The sequence below is a fragment of the Arvicanthis niloticus genome, chromosome X (assembly GCF_011762505.2).
Source record: "Arvicanthis niloticus isolate mArvNil1 chromosome X, mArvNil1.pat.X, whole genome shotgun sequence".
Lineage (NCBI taxonomy): Eukaryota > Metazoa > Chordata > Mammalia > Rodentia > Muridae > Arvicanthis > Arvicanthis niloticus.
The window spans coordinates 15128513-15148645 of NC_047679.1; the positions used below are offsets into that span (position 1 = coordinate 15128513).

Below are 20133 nucleotides of genomic sequence, written 5' to 3' on the forward strand. Positions count from 1 at the left end.
GCTGTAACCCAGCAACTCCCAGGAATATGTCAACTTGTAGAACTGAACTTGAGAATTATCATCTCAAATGTGGATAAGGATTTATTAACAATATTTTTTGTAGAGTAATAGAAAGAATGTCTCCCCAGTGGGAAATCACTCTGCATACTTCATAATTAAGAAATTAATGAAAAAAAGCTCTTTATGGCACTTGTCCAGCTCTGGCTAATGCTCAGAGGATCTAGCCAAAAAAAATTTTTTTAAATAGTTGTTAGCCAGAGTCATCTTGCCCATCTGGTAGAACTGTGCTCTTCCTGATGAAAGCAGAGAGGACTTAATGGCAGACCAGGACCTAATGGTTGTTAACCCTGCACTGCCCCCTTAGAGGCATGTCCTTTTTAATAGCTGGTTCTAAGTCAGGGTTATTCCCTTTTGTTATAGGAATAGAGCCTAACTGGAAGTCAATCTTGGTGAGTGAATATTAGCAGAAACTTTCCCAGCAACCTGAAACTTCACTAGTGGTCTAGACTCTTCTTTATCAGTTTCCAACAAGTCATGTTAATACACTAGTTATCTTCCAGTTTTATTGGAAGGCAGCACTCATTTAGCTAAATTTTCCTCTGTGCCACTTAATACTTCCTAAGCAAGCTCCCTAGAAAATCCTTCATAGCATCAATTTTTACTACTTCGAGTTTCTCCTGCATCAGTTGCATTGTATTTTTTTTTATTTCAGAAACATTTTAAGTATTTTATAAAGGATAACATATGCAGAAGTACTGGATTCTGTGTTTCAATGAAATATACTAATTACCTAATAATAAACTAAACAACTTCAGAATTCAGTATGGGGTACTATATTACCTCAAATACCAAAAAACAAAAACAAAAACAAAAAAAAAAACAACCAGAATATGATATACAAAACATGTTGGAAGTATGGAACCTATTACAAGGGATTTATGTGAGTAGCTAGGTCACGGTTATTCTTTTTCCTTCTATCTTGTCTGTGTATTACAAAATTACTACAATAGATGTTTCCTGTTAGGCTAAATATGATGGCACAAGCTTGAAATTATACCTCAAGAGAGACTATCAAGATAATGAGACTTCTAAGCTAACTTGGCTAAATAGCTAGACATTGTCTCAAAATAATATACCAAAAATATATAAAATGCCATTTTAGAGTAAGGGATTAATGATGGAGTGAAGGTATGAGGAAAAATGGCTTTGTAAACTCCTACAATCCACTGGATAGACTCAAGGGGGCAGTTCGGCCTCTTCATAATGACAATCACAAACTCAGGTTGTTGATGGACATATAAAAAAAGTATAATTTATGCTGGTCTTCTCTGCAAAACTGATAACCCCTTTAAAGTGGAAATAATAGAATAATAGTGGTTGGTGAAGCCACAACTCCCACTGTTAATGAATACAAAAGGATTCACAATGACTAAAATAAGCAAAGCCAAAACAAGACTGAAGAAAGATTTATTACCTACAACATAGAAAGAGAGCACAGGGCTATTTTCAAAGCAATGCCCTCCTGGAACAGAGAGAGCATGAGGATTTTATTCAAGGATCCTATGCATATTCATATAGGGGTGGGCCCATTCCTAAGTATGTCCACTTAAGGTCATTAGAACACACATCTAAAGAGATTAAAGTGATGAGCAGGAATGCTTCTCTCTAGGCATGCTCAGTTTATACCATTAAGTTCTAGCTGAAAGTAAATGAAAACACTTTGAAGAAACATTAATACAGAAGTCTGCCCTAGAAGGTACCTGTCTCACTTAGAGGCTAACACCATCAGTTTTTTTCTCTTCATCTCTCTCTGACAGTAGCAGAATTTCTTGCCCTCACCATCCCACCCCCAGCAACTCTCAGTCCTTCCACCCAATCTGATGAAGAGAACAATTTGCACAGCTGTCACATGCCTTCCTCATGGATACAGGCATGTTCAAGGAGCTTGCTGAAATCAGAATATGTGAGGTCCAACATTTCTACTGAGATTATAGGACAGGGTCTAACTGGACTACATTGCTACAAGTTTGAAAATTATGAGGGGGGGGGGGGTTGGAGAGATGGCTCAGCAGTTAACAGCACTGACTGCTCTTCCAGAGGTCCTGAGTTCAATTCCCAGCAACCACATGGTGGCTCACAACCATCTGTAATGGAATCATATGCCCTCTTCTAGTGTGTCCAAACAAATAAATAAATCTTAAAAAAAAAAAAAAAGAAGAAGAAGAAAAAAGAAAATTATGAGGAAGAAAAATAGGCAGTAAGAGTCTAGGGCAAGCCAGGGGATGGTGGTGATGCATGCCTTTAATCTAAGCACGCAGGAGGCAGAAGCAGGAAGATTTCTGCGAGTTTGAGGCCAGCCTGGTCTATACAGCTAGTTCCAGAACAGCCAAGCCCACACAAAAAAACCTTGTCTTATAAAAACAAAAACAACACAAACAAACACACACACACACACACACACACACACACACACACACACACACACGAGTCCAAGGCTAGAGATGGCTCTTTGGTTAAAAGTACTCTCTGCTTTTCCAGAGGACAGTTTCAGTACCCTGCACCCACATCAAATGGCCCACAACTGTTTGTAACTCCAGTTGTAAGAGATCCAATACCCTCTTCTGACTACCCCTAGTAGAAATGCATGTACATGGTGCACAGACATTCAGATACATACATATACATATACATATAAATAATAATCATTTTAAGAGTCCTAGAAGTATTTGCCTTCACAGGTAGCAAGTCTAGGAAAACAACTGAGAGTTTGAGAAAAATCACAAATGTGAGTTTTGTTTGGTATCTCCCTAGGTAATCCAGGGAAACTTTACCTGGACACTGGGAAACAGGAAAAATAGGGGTAAAATCCAGGGACAGAAGGGTAGATTGGGATGACATATTTTAAGTATTTATTATGTATATGAATACACTGTAACTGTCCTCAGACACATCAGAAGACATCAGATCCTATTACAGATGGTTGTGAGCCACCATGTGGTTGTGGGAATTGAACTCATGACCTCTGGAAGAGCAGTAAATGCTCTTATCTGCTAAGCCATCTCTCCAGCCCTATTGTTGTTGTTTGTTGTGTTTGTCTTTTATTACATATACAGCATTCTGCCTGCATGTATGCCTGAACGCCAGAAGAGGCACCAGATCCCATTACAGATGGTTGTGAGCCACCATGTAGTTGCTGGGAACTGAACTCAGGACCTCTGTAAGAGCAGTCAGTGCTCTTAACCTCTAAGCCATCTCTCCAGCTCTTTTAGCATGAAGCATTGAAGAAGAAAAAAAAAAAAAAAACGAACACAGTATTATGGGCGTATCTCCATGGTAGAATACTTATTTAACATTCTCCATGAACTAGGTTTCATGGGCAGCAGAAAGTGTCATAGACTTAGCTACAGAAAAATAAAAATTTCTATTCATCCTTAAATCAGAAACACAATTAAAGAGCAAAACTCAATAGTAACAGTTACAGCATTTGTGACACCTGGGGTTCATTTCTGTATCTGTAGCTATTATCTAAGACTATAATATTTTAAAGTCAATAAATGATAGTGAGGGTATAAAAATACAAGATTTTTTATACAATGGGTATTACCTTTCCTTCAGTGTATAACCAAGGTATACAGAGTCTATGTTCTAAATACAGTAAGTCTGCTTAAAGAAATATATTACAAACAATTCATTATAGTGAAAATCTATACACACAAAATACTCTTCATTGTATAGAAAAGATATCTTTGAGAAATGTATAAATGTACTTTCCTGATTCACATTTCTTTCATGGATTCCTACAAATGACACTCTTCTTTTTCTATCAGAAAGCAAAACTGAGAAGCTTAACACATTCAGCATATACAGCATACAAAAGCTATAGCATTTAAAGAGTGCATTTGTGGCTGAGGGTCATTTAGCTCAGTTGGTAGGATACTTGCCTTACAGATACAAAGCCCGAGGCTTGATTCTAAGGCACATACAAACTGAGTATGAAGATTCACAGCTGTTACCCCAGAATTTAAGAGGTGGAAACAAAAGACCAAATCATTCTCAGCTACAGCTAGCTTGGGCTATATGAGACTCTATCGTTTTTTCTTTTTAAGGTACATTTATTTTATCATAGTGTTAATTTAAAAAAAAAAGTCTACTCTACATTTTCAGAAATATGAGAAATAATAACAACATGACACGTAACACTGGTTAAGACACAAGCTAAGAGCCTGTTGGGCTATTCTGAAAGCCATCACTTCCTGAAGCAGGTACTAATAGCATCTAATGTAGGAAACAGGACATGCAGATATGAAGCCAATCATTAAACATCTCCAGACAGTACAAGAAAACCAGGAGTACTCACCCATGTCCCTGATCTCTTACACCTACATTGAACATGCTTTGCTAGGTACTTTCCTGTTGCTAAATACCCAGGTGAAGAATTTTACTTTTAAACTTATGAAATAGATTCATTTGTATGTGTGTAAATGCTTTGCCTGAATGTATGTCTATGTAGCATGTGCCTGCCTGGTGCCCATGGAAATCAAAAGAAGGCAAGGGAATTGGAATCCCTAAAATTAAGAGTTATGGATGGTTATGGGCCACCATGTAGGTGCTGGAACTTAAACCTGGGTCCTCTACAAAAGCAACAAGTGCTGTTAAACACTGAGCCATCTCTCCAGCCACAAAAGATTTATTTTAATAACATATTCAGAGCTCAGAACAAAGTGTTATGTGGAAAGAAAAGCCATAGTTAGAAAACTGTTCAAATATTACAGAGTACTATGAAATATGTTATATTTATAAACAATTCTTTTAAGCTGGCAGGACAGGACAGCTCAGCAGTTAAGAGAAAGTAATGTTCTTACAGAGGGCTCAAGTTCAATTCTCAACACCCATGTTTGGTGGCTCACAGTAATAGCCTGTTATTACAGTCCCAAGGGATAGATGGGATGCCTTGGTGGGCACTGCACTTATGTGCATACACACATATGCATTCACACATGCATGCAAGCATGCATGTATACATACACACACACACACAAATAAATCTTTAGGCTGGCAGTGGTAGCGCACGCCTTTAATCCCAGCACTTGGGAGGCAGAGGCAGGCAGATTTCTGAGTTCAAGGCCAGCCTGGTCTACAGAGTGAGTTCCAGGATATCCAGGACTATACAAAAAAACCCTGTCTCGAAAAAAAACCAAAAAAATTAGAAAAGAAAAACCAAAAATTAATTAATTAATTAATTAAAATTTTAAACCTTTAAAATGTAGTCTTTTAAAAATTAGTCTGAAGAAATCATCACTTCTATACATACTGAACAAAATATGCATATTGAAAGCATGCTTCTGGGCACTTTTGGTGTGCTAAGGAAAAAAATGGTGAAAAGAAAGCAAATCATGTCCTTAGGAACAATGTTTTATGTAGAAAATGTTCACAGCTTTTCAAATGATTGTTTGGTCAAGGTGATTCATATTAAATATGAGACTGGGTAATTAACACATGGGTTAATTACCAACCCCCCAAATAGCAGTTTGGCTAGACTCTTACTCAGTAAACACTCAGCATTCTTCAGAAACCCTATAACATGGGTTCCAGTTTGCTAGGAAACACCATTACTTTCTTACCTGCTCCTATAGTTCCCCAACCTCTGAAAGGGGAATCTACTTCTTTATTAACTCAGTCTCCAACAGACCAGAGCCCCAAGCTAGTTCCCAGGCTGTTTCAGCTAACCTGTCCTCCTCCCAAACAACATAACCCTTATACCTTGCAAGACTCTCCTACTCTGCTCCCATAGCCCTACCTATGCCTGTCTGCTCATTGCTCTCCTCTCGCTCTTTCCTTCTTTTCCTCCTTCCCTTCCCCCCTCTCCCCACTCTCTGATCTATAATAAAAGTAACACTCTTCTCCCAACCATGGAGTGGCCGTGTTGGTGGTTTCTTTACTGAGCCCCTAGCTTACAACATATAAATGAGGTTTATTGTCATAACCGTGTGTGTAAAGAAACTGTGTCTGTAGACTCATTGACTGACAGGAACTGCAGAGAACTGTGATGATAGCAATGCTGTAGGTCCAGAGTTTACTTAACTTACCTTGAGCTATTTCTAGCCCTACAGAAGAATAACGATTCCTTGCCCACCTCTATACTGGAACATCTTGTGACAAATAGTAATCTTTTGGAATCTTCCACCAATGCAAAAGCTCAGACAGCATATCTAGTTCTTTGATATATCCTCCAATGTATTTTAAACTTGCTTTATTCTCTAAACCCATAAAACTTCATGAAACTGCTTCCATGTTGGAACATGGCGTTTGGAGTAACCTAAATCTGTTTTGCAGGCTATGGTCAGTCAAAATAGTTCCAGAATATACCATATCTTATCTTCTTTAAGATGACAGCCGTAGTTATTGAGTTGATTTGTGTTTGTAAAAAGCTGTTAAAAGTATCAAGGCAGATAAATATGGATATCCATATGTTTAAAATGTACCTTTATGGAGGAGAAAACCTACAGGGCAATTACCATAAAATATACATGATAATAAACACAGGGCAATGAGACTGTAGTAAGTACTGTTTTCATTACACTTTACAGAAATTTCTAGTCTGAGATGAAACTGAGTCTTTATTGCAAGAACACCCACATGCCCCAGGACAAGTAAGGAAAACAATGACCAGACCTTTCAGAGGAGAAGTCTAATGGGTAGAATACCCCACAGAGAAACAGGTAAAACATTCTAAGTTCACAGACCCTGAATTGTATAAGGTAGGAACCTCTAGAATGCAGCAATCAATGGTACCATCCCAGCAGGCAAAAACTCCAACCTAGCCTTTTTTTCAAACACAAAGGATGGGTGAAGCTATGCAAGAGGTCATATCCTAGGGCAATATTGCCACTCAATGGTCACAAAAACTGACTTGCATATTTCAGAAGAATAGCTTGCTTTAAACTAGCTTCCAGCTTCGATCACTGGAAATGACATGCCCAAGAAAATGGTGGAATGGCTAAAACCTTTACAAAATGCATTTATATTTTGCCAAGTGGACCCAGAAAATGATCCTTACCATATAAACTTTCCCTGATGTGGCCCTTGGAACCAGGAAGTTCCTGATTCACCTTATCAGAACTCAGCTGTTCCTATCCAAGAATTAGCAGGCCTTGAGCCTATACAGAAATAGCTAGTGAGGTCTCTTCAACTCTCCTTCTTGGGGCTCACAAGACATACCTTCCCAATGTACAGTTGCTGGTAGGCTGATGGCTGGGATTGCTGATCTCCAGGAACAGCTGGCCCACCCACCATCATATACCAGTCCTTTGGACAGGTCTCCCATTCAAGCCAGCCTTGGAACTCATTCCTCAGGTGGAGCACTCAGTATTTCAATACTTAGCCTAACTACCCACCATAAAGCCAAGGACACAGAGCAGAAGGGTACTGGACCCTACTCCTCCTCAAGAACCTTCTGGTTTCTGTTTGGTATACCTGCCCCTTTATCATGCCCCAGGCAGCAGGAAAGACTGTCTTTCTGTCACAGTCAGTAATAGACAAGTGTCCTGAATGTATCTGAGTCCCTGGACAAAGATAAGAAAACTGTAAGCTTTAAAAATTATTTAGGTCTATTCCACATAACCAAAAAAGAAATCATATACACTGTACAAAAGCAAGCTTTCACTCTAAACACATCACAGGCACACATGGTTTTCTGAAAGGCAGATTTTAGACCCAATTTCTTTCTGTCCCATCTGTCTGTCCTTCTCTAGGCAAGTTACCCTTAAGTTTTGAAAAAGGGGGAAAACTGAAGGCATCAGCCTGCAGGGAGAGCTGGTATTACGCACCATGGACTGAAGAAGGAAGGCACTTGTCCCAAAGGAAGCTGCCACAGACAGCCTGGAGTCTCTATGGCTGCAGAAAGCCCTTTTCCTTCTCTTCCAGCCTAGCATCAGCATCACTAAAAACTACAGAGACTTGAGTTCTTTTATTTCAAATTAGTGATATTCTCATGACAAGCATTTACCAAATAGCACATCATCCTTTCCCCTGTATGTAAGTACTACTGCTGTATTAAGTTGTGTTGTTTTGTTACAGAACCCTTTGTTTTGAAAGCGAAAAAGCTGCCAGCTGGTGTGAAGACAGACCTGTAGGAGGAGGAAGGTAATGGTGAAGGGGGGGTGAGTCATGGATCAGCATAAAGTAATATGAAATACCATAACAAAATCTGCTACTAACTTTAAAAACTAGCAGCCCTCGGTTTTCATTTTGAAGATACAAAGAACTCTTTATTATCTATAAAGTCATGATTATAAAATTGATGGTCTTAGATTATAAAATCACATGACTAAGTACATACTTTTGTGGCAGGAATTTCCCTGTCCAATTACATTAATATATTAGCACAACAGGAATCAAAGCCTTTGGGGAATCAAAACCTTCAAACTTCAGGATACAAGGAAAACACCAAAGCCACATGGCTGAAATTCCCTCTGACAGTGGTCTTCAAGACCTTGTGTTCTGTCCTTCTCTGAATTCTTAGTTTGGCAGGTTTGTTCACACCTGTCCAAGCCAAGGTACCACAAATACTAATGGAAAAATTTAATAATCGACTTTTACTTCAAGTTTACTCGGCTGAAGCACACTAAGTGTGACAGTGAGACCAGCTAACTTCACAGCAGAAGCGGAACTGGAATTTCTCTAGGGCAGTGGTTCTCAACCTTCTAAAGCTGTGACCCTTTCATGCAATTCATTCCCTGAGTTGTGGTGACCCCAACCATAAAATTATTTTCATTGTTACTACTTTATAACTAATTTTGCTACTGTTAGAAATTGTAATGTAAATCCCTGTGCTTTCTAATGGTCAAAGGTGGCCTCTGTGAAAGGGTCATTTGATCCCCAAAGGGGTTAACACCCCTTTGCTCTAGAGCAAGGAGAAGGCCATGAGAATAGTCAGCCCCAGAGAAATTAGACATTCCTCAAGAATCTTATCCTCAGACAAAGAAAGGACTGAAGAGCCTGGTGCCAGCCAAAAGAGAAGCCTGTCTCCCAGGGATGGATTTCACATGGTTCTAACAACACATCCTGTAAGAGAAACAGGATCTAAGCTGATGCTGTGCCAAAAATGAGTGAGACCACATCTGAACCAGGGCTGTGGTTAGACATAGTTCATGCCCTCTTTATAAACCTACATCTCATGTCAGACAGAACATTGAAGATGGATTTGCGGGGAAGGGCGGCGACACTGGAGCTCTGTTCCTCTTCCCAGTGTGCCAACATAGATACATACCTTTTCTCTGCTTTTCACTACCACTTGTCTCTTTCACTGCCCTATTAACAAGAGGTAACAAGGCATAGCTTGTTATGGCCTTCGGGGTCCAAGTTCGGACCCTAACAACTCCACTAACACTAGGTTCCAAATACCAACAGGTGAGTTAGAAGTTTATGGTTGCCAGAATGATCCTAGAGAAGCTTTCTCTTTACTGCTAAAGATTGTTTTGTTTGAGATGAACCCAGGCCTTTGTGCATGCTAGGCCAGTGTCTTTTATTGAGTCATGCACCTGGCTCCAATGTACTCATTCTAAAAGTCATGGAGTCATTGCAAAGTCATGCAATGGCTCCAATGTACTCATTCTAAAATATTTAGAACTTATATGATATCTCTGTAAAGAAGTAAATGTGTCTCTATTTGAAAATGTCATGATTACTGACATACAAAAATATTTAAAAAGTAGGTTAAACAATTTGCATAGTATAAGGCAAATACAGAAAACTTAACTACTTTTATATATTAGCAACAATTAGAAAATTAAAACTTTAAACTCAGTTTATATACCGTAATGGATAGTTTTAACTGTCAACTTGACACAACTTATAACCAATCACCCGGGGAAGAAATTCTCAATGAGGAATTATCTAGATCAGGTTGGTCTGTAAGCATGGCTATAGGAAATTGTTGTGACTGTTACCTGATATGGGAAGACCCAGCCCACTGTGAGCAGCGCCATTCCCTAGCCAGAGGCCCTGGGTTGTAGCAAGCAAACAAGGATCCATGTTTATTCCCTCTCAGCTTTTGACTGTAGATGTGATGCTTTATATTCCTGCCTGGACTTACGGTAACAAACTTTAACCTCAAATTGTAAACCAAATAAATCCTTTCATCCCTAATTTGCTTTTAATCAGGGCTCCCTTTTGAAGAAGCAATGAAGTCAGCTTCTCAGAGGACAGAGAAAGCAGGTGGAGACCTACAGCTCTGGGGGATGGCAGAATAACGCTGACTAGTGAAGTCACTAGTCGCCATTGCTTATCTTCTCAGCTCTCCCAATAACAGCCAAACAATCCATCAATCAACTCCCACACCATTCTCTACCAGTAACTCTTGGCCCTTCCATCTATTTTGAGGAAAACGGCTGTTTCCCCAGTGGCCATCTCTGCTCTCATGGGGCTGAAAACAACATTGCATATTTGTGCAACTTACAGTGAACCAAAATCAGATAGGTCTGACACTTCTGAGAAAGACGAAGACAAAAGTAAGAAAATTAAATTATTTAAGAACATGTAATTGGGACATCCTCTCAAAAATCGCTGATAAACACCTTCAGCAAAGTGGCTGGATACAAAATTAACTCAAAGAAATCAGTAACCCACCTTTATATAAATGATAAACAGGCCAAAAAAGAAATTAGGGAAACAATACCCTTTACAATAGTCACAAATAATATGAAATAACTTGGTGTAACTTTAACCAAGTAAGTGAGAGATCTGGAAGACAAGAATTTCAATTCCCTGAAGGAAAGAAATTAAAGACAATCTCAGAAGATGGAAGGATCTTCCATGCTCATGGATAGGTAGGATTAACATACTGAAAATGGCCTTTTTACAAAAGCAATCTACAGATTCAATGCAATCCCCACCAAAATCCCAGCACAATTCTTATAGACCTTGAAAGAGCAATTCTCACCTTCATATGGAAAAACAAAAAACTCACTATAGCCAAAACAATCCTGAACAATAAAAGACCTTCTCAGCAGGAATCACCATCCCTGACCTCAAGGTGTACTACAGAGCAATAGTATAAAATTACATGGTATTAGTACAGAAACAGACATGCTGATCAATGGAATCGAATGGAAGAGCCAGAAATAAACCCATAGACCTATGGACACTCCATTTTTGATAAAGAAACCAAAAGTATACAAGGAAGTAAAAAAAAGTATCTTCAACAAATGATGCTAGTCTAAACTGGATGCCTACATGTATAAGAATGAAAATAGATACATATTTATCACCCTGCACAAAACTGAAGTCCTCCAGGTGGATTAAGGAATTCAACATAAAACTGGACACACTAAATCTAATAGAAGAGAAAGTGAGAAATAGCCACAAATGCATTGGCACAGGGGAAATTTCCTGAACAAAATACCAATGGTTTATGCTCTAAGATGAACAATTGACAAATGGGACCTAATGAAACTGAAAAGCTTCTGTAAGGCACAGGACACTGTCAATAGGACAAAACAGCAGCCTACAGATTAGGAAAGGATCTTTACCAACTCTACATCTGACAGAGGGCTAATGTCCAAAATTCACAAAGAACTCAAGAAGTTAAGACACCAATAACCCAAATAACACAAATTTAAAATGGGATGGAGAGCTAAGAGAATTCTCAACAGAGGAATCTTGAATGGCCAAGAAGCACTTGGAGAAATGTTCAAAGTCCTTAGTCATCAGGGAAATGCAAATCAAAACAACCCTGAGGTTCCATCTTATACACATCAGGATGGTTAAGGTCAAAAACTCACGTGATAGCAGATGCTGGTGAGGATGTGGAGAAAGAGGAACACTCCTCCATTGTTGGTGGGATTGCAAGCTGGTACAACCACTGTGGAAATCAGTCTGGCGGTTCCTCAGAAACATGGAAATAGTTCTACCTCAAATCCCAGCTATACCACTCCTGGGCTTATACCCAAAAGATGCTCTAACATCCCACAAAGACACTTGTTCAACTATGTTCATAGCAGCTTTATTTGTAATAGCCAAAAGCTGGAAACAACCTACATGTCCCTCAACTGAAAAAATAGTCATGAAAGGCAGACAGAGGGAACTGGAAGGGAGAGGGAGAGGAATAGGGGGGATTCAGAATCAGGTATGGGGAAGGACCGGAGAGATGGCTAGATGGTCATGAAAATAAATGAAAATCTGCAACTGAAGGGGATGAAGAGGTGGGGGGCTATTTCCAGGTCCAGACAGAGATCTGAGATAAGGGAGGTACCCAAGAGTCAATCAGGGTGACCTTAGCTGTGATTCACAACATTGACAATATGGAACCTGAAGAGGCCACCTCCTGTAAGCCAGGCAGGAACCCCAGTCGATCAATAGAGACACCAACACACCCACAAAATTTTCAATCCAAAATTTGTCCTGTCTACAAGAAATGAAGGCATGGGGGATGGAGCAGAGACTGAGGGACTGGCCAACCAATAACTGGCCCAACTTGAGACCCATCCCATGGGCAAGCACCAATCCCTAACACTATTAATGTTTGCAGACAGGAGAATAGCATGGCTGTCCTCTGAGAGGCTCCACCTAGCAGCTGACTCAGACAGATGCACACACCCACAGCCAAACAGTGGATGGAGCTTGGGGACTCTTATGGAAGAATAGAAGGAAGGATTACAAGCCCCGAAGGGAATAGGAACTCCACAGGAAGACCAACAGAGCCAACTATCCTGGACCACTGGGGCTCTCAGAGTCTGAACCACCAACCAAGGAACATAGGCTGGACCTAGGCCTCCCCAACATATGTAACAGATGTGCAGCTTGGTCTTCATGTGAGTCCTGAACAACAAGAAAGGGAACTGTCCCAAATGCTGTTGCCTACCAGTGGTATATGCTCTTCTAGCTAGGCTGCCTTGTCTGGCTTCAGTGGGAGAGGAAGTGCCTAGCCTTGCAGGTACTTGAAATGCCTGGATGAGGTAATACCTAGGAGAGCCCTACCCACTCAGAGGAGAAGTGGGAGGAATGGGGGAAGGACTTAAGGGTGGACATTCCTATAAAGGTACTGATTTTCTTTTTTTTCCTTTTTCTTTCCTTTTGTTTCTTTGGATCTTCAAGGCATTTTAGTGGGGAGTTTAAGCAGGTAAGTAGAAACTCAAAAGAAGAGTAAAGATAAAAATAAGCAACAAGGGGCTGGAGAGGTGGCTCAGCAGTTAAAAGTACTAGCTGCTCTTCCAGAGGAGCCAGGTTCAATTCCCCACACAAACAGGGTAGCTCACAGCTGTCTGTAACTCCGAGATCTGACACCCTCACACAGACAATACAGGCAGGCAAAACACCAATGCACATGAAAAATAAATAAATAAGTAACTAACTAACAGGAGGAGTGGGATAAATCAGAGGGATCCCTTTAGCTTTCTACAGAAGACTAAGTCCCTGAAGCGGCTAAGTGCTGAGGTATTGCTCAGCAGTTGGGCACTCACCTTGCACAGTTGAAGCAGTAAATTTTATTCTAGCATTGGGGCAAAAGGTCAACAAATTTTGTTAGAGAAAAAGGTAATTATACGTCTGAAAATGATAAACGTAACTGCAAACTTAAAAACAAGTCAAAGCCTTGCAAGGCAGTGCTCACTTCAGCAGCACAAATTTTAAAAGTGGAGCAATCCACAGATGGATGGATGACTTCTAAGTGGAAGGATGACACCCAAATTTGTGAACTTTACCTACTGGGGTGAAAAAACTGTCTACCTTGTTAATAAATTGTCATAATTCACTTTCAAAAAAAGAAGAAGAATTTGCAATACAGGTGATGGATGGTAGCTAATTTCTATACCTGCAAATATTAAAATTAATAATCTAACTACCTTTAAAAAGTAGGACTGGGAACAGGGTAGTAGTGGCCCATGCCTTTAATCCCAGCACACAGGAAGCAGAGGCAGGCAGATCTCTAAGTTGGAGGACAACCTGGGCTACCTAGAGAAACCTTGCCTCAGAACAAACAAACAAACAAACAAACAAATCAAAAACATTAAGACTGGGCTATGTAAGTCAGTGGTAGAGCATTTACTAGCATGTATAAGGTCAATACTCAGTACCTTAATAATAATAATAATAGTAATAATAATTAATAATTAAATTAAATTTTATTAGTTACATATAAGCATAAATATTTAATATTTTAAAGTTAAAATAATTTAACAAATTAATATTTAATGTAATATTTGGCAATAGCTATTGTTTATATCAAATATTAGCTTATAATATTTATAATAATTTATTATTATAAATCATAGGAAGAGCATGGTAAACAAGAATCCTCATAGAAGAGTGAATGAACAGTTTAGCCTTTGGACCTAATAAATCTACTTCTAAAATTGCATTGTGGATAATTGGAGATGTTGAAGCAGTATGTCAGTACAATAATATTATTTTTACTTTATGGAGAAATATATATACTGATATGCTTTCCTTCTCTATATTCCCCTGACATTACACTTGTAATCCCAGCACTTGAGGATGTGGAACCAGAAACTCTGGTCATCCTTAGCTAATCTAAATTGCCACTTCAAGGATACTCTGGGCTAATGGAGACCTGTTCAAAAAAAAAAAAAGTAAAAAGTAAACAGGCATCCCCCATTACTAGGACACAAGCTATTGACCTATGTGGGCCACCACCCCCAGCATTCTCATTTATAAAAATGGTAGTACACAGATACTGAGACAATAACCAAGGGTATCAAGATGAGCTACAAGAACACCAAAATGTGCCAACATCCCTAGTCCATGACTGGCTAATCACACACTTGCTTTGTAAAATGCTTTGCTGCATCTCATACAAGGATGATGGACATGAGAGGCACTGGCCTACAATAGAACAGTATCTCCAGCTCTCCTGATTTTTTTCTTTTTAATTTCAAGACAAAGTTTCATTAAGCAGTCCCAGCTGGCCCTCAACTCCCTCTATAGCACAGGCAGGCCTTGAACTGCAACCCTTCCTACCTGTCTTCCCAGTAGCTAGATTACAGGCCTGTACCACCAGGCCTGATCTGACTCAATCATGTTATATGGATAGAGAATTGTACCCTGAAGAAATCAGGCACTTGGTCATTTGTTCAACAAATATCAATGTTGAGAACACATAGCTGTTCTGATGCTGAGCTGAAAGGAGGAAGGAGGAAGCAAAGCGAGTATGGTACAATCCCTAGGCACCATCCTTTATGATACATGACACTGACATAAGGAGGAAAATCAGTTATTAGATGATGCTGTCCCATTTGGAAAACATGTTCAAATCTTCTTCTCCTTTTAAGAGTCATTTTTATCACCTCATAATAATGCATGTGTCTGTGCATGTGGGTGCAGGTGCTCCTGTAGGCCAGAGGCATCTCTGATCTTCTGGAGCTAAGGTGGGCCATAGGAAGGGTCCTCTGCAAGGGCAGTACTTAACTGCTGAGCCATCTCTCCAGTTCCTAGGGTCTTTTTCAAATCATTACCTGTCGGAGGGTTTCAGTGGGATTTCATTTAAGTTTTTAAAGCAATAACACAAATAATCATTTCAGTATGTTTAAATTATACCCATAGGGATGGAGAAGAAAAAAAAATCCCTGAATCAAATATTGTGAACTATAGTGAACCTGGATGATAGCAATGTGAATAAGAATTGTTTTCATTATTACCCCTGCAAACGGTTAAATGAAAGAACAAGGCTGTTTATAAAGATCCTAACGACAATGTTAATCCTAATGACAAGTTAAAAGAATGTTTTTTAGAAAAGCCAAAACACAAGTAGCTGAACAACAGAAGGAAAAAAACAAAACCTCCTACTGGAAGAGCAGAGGGCTTTATCCACTGGCAAGCAAAAAAGAAAAAAAGAAAAAGAAAAAGAAAAAAAAAACCAGCAAGAGAACCAGATAAAGGAAGCATAATTTCGAAAGACTTTTTTTCTAAGCACAAAGGGCGGGGTGGAGTGAGCAGGCCTACGATACCGCGGTTAACATTGCCATCTAGCGGCCACAGAAATTGAAACTCACCGTCACAGAACAAAAAAAAAATTCTGCTGCTTTTCAGTCAACGGTTGTAGAAATGAAGACTCCGGAAGGTAAGCGGAATGGAGAAAACCGCCGAAGTCACTCGTACTTGCCTAAGAGAGCACGGCGAAGCAGATCCGCGATGAAAGCCCGAACGCCCATCCTCGCCCAAGCGAAAATCGGCCGAAGTCCCTCCCCCCCACCGGAAGGAAGCTGTAAACTCTGGTCTGGGATTGGCTAATCTCTGCGTTTGCGCAGTGGTACGAGTGAGGTCGCTGCCAGCTTCCCTAAGAGTTGTCCGGATGTAACTTCCAAAGCTCTTATTATAGGCCAAAGGCCAGAGCTTGTGAGTTGCAGCCACACAGCCCTGGTCTCCTTATGGTCTAGCCATTCAAGCCTTGAGCCAGATGTACTCCTGTTCAGCCCTGCCTTGCAGCCCTCACCTCTCTGATTATAAAGCCTTTTTGGATATTCCCTGTAGCCTAAAAACACTGGGGGGAAAAAATCACATCCTTTACCAAAAGAAGGTATATTTTGAACAGTATTGTACACAAATGATCTATATTGCCTTTTTTTCTTTCTTTTTTTGTTTGTATATTTGCTTGTGTTTGAGCCATGGTCTCCTGTAGTCAAAGCTGGTCCAGAACTTGGTATTTCACCAAGGCCAAATTTGAATTACTCCTCCTCATGGCTGCACCTCCAGAACAATGAGATTATAGGTAATGGAGCACCAAGTTTGGGAATCGGAATTAATTCTTACTGACAGTTGCTTTAGTACCAGGACTTTTTTGGATGTGTAGTTTACTAGTTTTCTTCTCACAGGATTTTATGAAGAAGCCAACCTTGAAGTTGAAAGACACAGAAAACTTATGAAAAATATAGAAAGTTTTTATGACCCCTAGACCTGAGCCAAAAATGCAGGCCAGCCGGTTCCCTAGTTCCACAAAGAAAGCAGAACTAAATGTGAGATTTTAGGCCTTCACTGCCCCTGGATACATTCTACATTCCAGGAGGAGTACTTTATTCCTGAGTCAGAGGACACTTGGCTGGATTAACATTCAGGAGAGGAAGGAAGAGGCTGATTAACATTCCTCAGACCTCAGGGAAGGGAACCCACCTGTGGGTGGGGAAGGCCCAAAGCACAGATGGTTGGGCAAGGTTACATTCTTATGAAAGATGAGTGTACAAGATATTTTCCTCATGACCCTCACTGAATTATGGGTTGGGACTTTTCACTGTTTTTATGTTATGTTTCCTTAGTTCCCTGGTTTGTGGGTTCCCCAATATAAAACCACCGCTAGCCAGGCTGTTTTGTCAATTCCTCTGCTCCTGCTTGAGTTATAAGTTGACCATCAGCCGGTTGATCCCGAATATACCTCTTGCTGATTGCATCAAGATCGGTGTCTTGTGAATTATTGAGTGGCTGCGAATTCCTGAGGCTTGTGTGAGGTCCTCCCTTCGTGAGGGTCTTACAAGGTCAGGGCTCTAGAGGACTTTTCTTCCAGCTATTTCAGCCTTGTTATTTTCTTGAAGTAAAGTCCTTTTCTTCTCTGATCACGCCCCATTCTTAACTGTATTAAAGAGAAGCCAAATGGAGCATCCAGGCAGCAGAGATCCCTGTGTATGGCCTAGCAACTCTCTGGTGCACTGCATTTTTCCCCCTTTCCAACGTTTCTTTTATTTAAACAAATAGTTTTCTGATGAAAATTTCTGAAAAGATGCTGTATGTGGTTGTGTTTATCTGCAGAGACCGATGGACCCATTGGAATTTCAATATTATGGAGAGATTAGAATTCTGCAGGTTCAGAGGCTGACTGCTTCATCTTGAGCTAGTTTTAGCCTTCCTGGCCCCATTCTGTATCTGAACTAACACCTCATGATAATAAACAAAAAGCTTTTGCGAGCTGGGAACTTTAACATATCATGATAATAAATAAAAAGCTTGTCGGCCCTATTAACTTAAAGCTAACATTCTGTGATAAATAAAAACCTCTTAGAAGCTATTTACTTAGAATTAATATCTTATGGTAATAAATAAAAGCCTCTTAGAATCTATTTACTTAGAATTAATATCTTATGATAATAAATAAAAGCCTCTTAGAAGCTATAAATTTCACAGAGCACTAGCTCTGCCAATCCCAGAGCTAAGAATGTCATCAGACAGCATCTTAGGCCTAGAGAACAGCTCTTCCATCTTCTTGTTAATGCCTCTCTGGTTTACCCATCAATGTATTTTAAACTTGCCTTGATGTATGACTTCCTTTGTTCTGTAAACCTGTTTTAAAAAAAATAAACTATAAAACTGCTTCCAGGATGGAAGACTCTGTTGTTAGGGGGAGGCCGAATCAGGGGACAGGTTTGTAGGGGCTTTTTAGCTATAATTTGAGCAGTTTCCGTTTTGGTGGGGACACCTCTACCCACTAGGAAAAGGTATCTACAAAAACTAGCTAGTACTTGTATCCTCCCCAGCAGGCTGGATCTCAGTAAAGTCAGGTTTCCCAGAGTTCACCAGGGTTTTGCTCTCTCATTTAGGCCCTTTCCTGGGTAAGGGCTCTCTGTTTTGGATTCACTGGAGCACAGACCTGGCATCTGGCTGAGACATGCCATACTAGGTTGTCTAATCTAGGCATAACATACCTTAGTCTGAGCAACTCAGAAAGTTTTGTGGACCTCAGATGACCTCTTCCATTGGGAGAATGACCTTTCTCTCTGGTGTCCTCAGTCAACCTGTGTGAGGGTTTGAGCTGTCCATTTCTTCTTCACCGTGGAATCTCAGGCAGCATTAGGTTGGGGGTAAGTCATCAGAATATCAATCGTTTGTCAGGTAAGCAGGACAGTGGCCTGGCAGTGGGGGAATTTGTAATTGTAGGGCAAGCCACACAGTCTCTAGCAGGGCCAATATTTTCTAATGTTCTTTTTCCCGGCGTGGGAAGCCCTCTTTCTCTACACATCATATGAACATGTACAGTAGTGGAAGCATAATGACTGTCTGTGGATGCACTGGTGGATGTTGCTTTTCTCCATCTGAGAGCCTGGGTCAGACCTGCCAACTGCTGGTCTCTGTGCCTGCCTTTGAGCCCTTTGACTTGGGCTCAGATCTGTTCAGTTAAAGTAACCCCTGCAGCTCCCACACACCTGGTTTCATCTCCTGACAGACATGGATGAGTACCTGCAGGTCGTCAATAGGCAAGAGGATTGACGGTGGTGTGTTTCTCAAACCAGACTCCAGGGTGGTCCAGGAGTAGGACCTCGTAATTAGGACACAGTAATTAGACAGAGTGTTTTGGTGTCCTTGGAGGAGGGTGTGGAGAGCTGTGGGATAACATCTTGACCCACAGCTAACCTTGTTTTTTCAGAGCTACTAGCAGTAGCTGCCACAGCTCTTAGACTAATAGGCCACAGTGTCCAATTGTTGGGACAAGTATGTCACAGGGTTTTCCCAAGGCCACAGAGTTCAGGCTAAAACCCCTTTTGTAATATCTTTTGTTTCATGAACAAACAGCTGAAAAGGTTTAGAGAGGTTTGGAAGTACTAGGCTGGAGCTGAAGTCAGCTGTTTTTAAAGTCTCAAATGTCTTCTGTTTAGTCTCAGTCCAGACTAAGGGGGGTGGGGTGGGGGGGCTCAGTAGCACCCTGGCCCTGTTGTGCTGCTGGAGAGAGGCTTGGCTATTTCCACAAACTGTGTATCCAGAAACAGCTTTATGTGGCTGCACCTAAGAACCCTTGTTCTTAGTCTTTGAAGTTGGGATCTGAAGAATGGGGCAGCAATCCTGCTCTGTGACAGACAGGCTCCTTTTGGCTCCCTGTCAGGAGCCATCTAGGATAGGCCAAGGCTAGCAGGTCACCTTCTTGGAGGTGGCCCACTATTTTTGGTCTGCGGTGGGTGAGCTCTGTGGTAAGGTCCCAAAGAGACTTCATCTCAGGATTGCTTCTTGCAGCTGATATGCCTATCCTGTGGTTATTAAATTAATATGATAATCCCTGGGCATCAGCCCACCCTATTGTTCAGATTTCCTGCAGATTAGCACAAAGATAAACTTTCATGAGTTAATGCAGTTTAGCTGAGTTAATGAGTCTACAGAATTCCTGATTTTATTCAAGTAGTTTTAGGATGAGAGTTTTAAGAAATGGTT

General features: G+C 40.5%; 1 protein-coding gene across 1 annotated transcript in view; it reads right to left on the reverse strand.

The window, feature by feature from the left end:
- LOC117694006 (protein VCF1-like) overlaps positions 1-16213 on the reverse strand; it is a 45466-nt gene extending 29253 nt beyond the window's left edge. Inside the window, exon 1 of the transcript XR_013106010.1 lies at positions 16005-16213. The gene's annotated coding sequence lies outside the window, so the exon portion shown is untranslated. The remainder of the gene's footprint in view (positions 1-16004) is intronic.
- Between the last annotated feature and the right edge of the window lie 3920 nt (positions 16214-20133).